Below are 2,500 nucleotides of genomic sequence, written 5' to 3'. Positions count from 1 at the left end.
TCTCGCTTCGCTCGCTGTCCGCCGCTCGCCGCTCCCTCGCGCAGCCAAAAATGGCCAGTTTTGTCCCGTTTTTGGGCCGTTTTGGCCAGTTTTTGGCCTGTTCTTGCGTCGCGCGGTGACCGTCGTGAGCGGAGCAAAATGTCAGCCATCTCAGCACCCTGGAACCCCCCGGGTGGCACAGGGCTGGATGGGGCTTTCGTATAGCAGGGACGGTGCTGCCTCTCGCTTCGCTCGCTGTCCGCCGCTCGCCGCTCGCTCGCGCAGCCAAAAATGGCCAGTTTTGGCCCGTTTTTGGGCCGTTTTGGCCAGTTTTTGGCCTGTTCTTGCGTCGCGCGGTGACCGTCGTGAGCGGAGCAAAATGTCAGCCATCTCAGCACCCTGGAACCCCCCGGGTGGCACAGGGCTGGATGGGGCTTTCGTATAGCAGGGACGGTGCTGCCTCTCGCTTCGCTCGCTGTTCGCCGCTCGCCGCTCGCTCGCGCAGCCAAAAATGGCCAGTTTTGGCCCGTTTTGGCCAGTTTTTGGCCTGTTTTTGCGTTGCGCGGTGACCATCTTGAGCGGAGCAAAATGTCAGCCATCTCAGCACCCTGGAACCCCCCGGGTGGCACAGGGCTGGATGGGGCTTTCGTATAGCAGGGACGGTGATGCCTCTCGCTTCGCTCGCTGTCCGCCGCTCGCTGCTCGCTCGCGCAGCCAAAAATGGCCAGTTTTGGCCCGTTTTTGGGCCGTTTTGGCCTGTTTTTGGGCTGTTCTTGCGTCGCGCGGTGACCGTCGTGAGCGGAGCAAAATGTCAGCCATCTCAGCACCCTGGAACCCCCCGGGTGGCACAGGGCTGGATGGGGCTTTCGTATAGCAGGGACGGTGCTGCCTCTCGCTTCGCTCGCTGTCCGCCGCTCGCCGCTCGCTCGCGCAGCCAAAAATGGCCAGTTTTGTCCCGTTTTTGGGCCGTTTTGGCCTGTTTTTGGGCTGTTCTTGCGTCGCGCGGTGACCGTCGTGAGCGGAGCAAAATGTCAGCCATCTCAGCACCCTGGAACCCCCCGGGTGGCACAGGGCTGGATGGGGCTTTCGTATAGCAGGGACGGTGCTGCCTCTCGCTTCGCTCGCTGTCCGCCGCTCGCCGCTCGCTCGCGCAGCCAAAAATGGCCAGTTTTGGCCCGTTTTTGGGCCGTTTTGGCCAGTTTTTGGCCTGTTCTTGCGTCGCGCGGTGACCGTCGTGAGCGGAGCAAAATGTCAGCCATCTCAGCACCCTGGAACCCCCCGGGTGGCACAGGGCTGGATGGGGCTTTCGTATAGCAGGGACGGTGCTGCCTCTCGCTTCGCTCGCTGTTCGCCGCTCGCCGCTCGCTCGCGCAGCCAAAAATGGCCAGTTTTGGCCCGTTTTGGCCAGTTTTTGGCCTGTTTTTGCGTTGCGCGGTGACCATCTTGAGCGGAGCAAAATGTCAGCCATCTCAGCACCCTGGAACCCCCCGGGTGGCACAGGGCTGGATGGGGCTTTCGTATAGCAGGGACGGTGATGCCTCTCGCTTCGCTCGCTGTCCGCCGCTCGCTGCTCGCTCACGCAGCCAAAAATGGCCAGTTTTGGCCCGTTTTTGGGCCGTTTTGGCCTGTTTTTGGCCTGTTCTTGCGTCGCGCGGTGACCGTCGTGAGCGGAGCAAAATGTCAGCCATCTCAGCACCCTGGAACCCCCCGGGTGGCACAGGGCTGGATGGGGCTTTCGTATAGCAGGGACGGTGCTGCCTCTCGCTTAGCTCGCTGTCCGCCGCTCGCCGCTCGCTCGCGCAGCCAAAAATGGCCAGTTTTGTCCCGTTTTTGGGCCGTTTTGGCCTGTTTTTGGGCTGTTCTTGCGTCGCGCGGTGACCGTCGTGAGCGGAGCAAAATGTCAGCCATCTCAGCACCCTGGAACCCCCCGGGTGGCACAGGGCTGGATGGGGCTTTCGTATAGCAGGGATGGTGCTGCCTCTCGCTTCGCTCGTTGTCCGCCGCTCGCCGCTCGCTCGCGCAGCCAAAAATGGCCAGTTTTGGCCCGTTTTTGGGCCGTTTTGGCCAGTTTTTGGCCTGTTCTTGCGTCGCGCGGTGACCGTCGTGAGCGGAGCAAAATGTCAGCCATCTCAGCACCCTGGAACCCCCCGGGTGGCACAGGGCTGGATGGGGCTTTCGTATAGCAGGGACGGTGCTGCCTCTCGCTTCGCTCGCTGTCCGCCGCTCGCCGCTCGCTCGCGCAGCCAAAAATGGCCAGTTTTTGGCCCGTTTTGGCCAGTTTTTGGCCTGTTTTTGCGTTGCGCGGTGACCATCTTGAGCGGAGCAAAATGTCAGCCATCTCAGCACCCTGGAACCCCCCGGGTGGCACAGGGCTGGATGGGGCTTTCGTATAGCAGGGACGGTGATGCCTCTCGCTTCGCTCGCTGTCCGCCGCTCGCTGCTCGCTCGCGCAGCCAAAAATGGCCAGTTTTGGCCCGTTTTTGGGCCGTTTTGGCCTGTTTTTGGGCTGTTCTTGCGTCGC

This window comes from Musa acuminata, unplaced genomic scaffold (genome assembly GCF_036884655.1).
Source record: "Musa acuminata AAA Group cultivar baxijiao unplaced genomic scaffold, Cavendish_Baxijiao_AAA HiC_scaffold_497, whole genome shotgun sequence".
Lineage (NCBI taxonomy): Eukaryota > Viridiplantae > Streptophyta > Magnoliopsida > Zingiberales > Musaceae > Musa > Musa acuminata.
The sequence above is the reverse complement of the archived record's forward strand: the minus strand, read 5'-3'. Positions refer to the sequence as shown.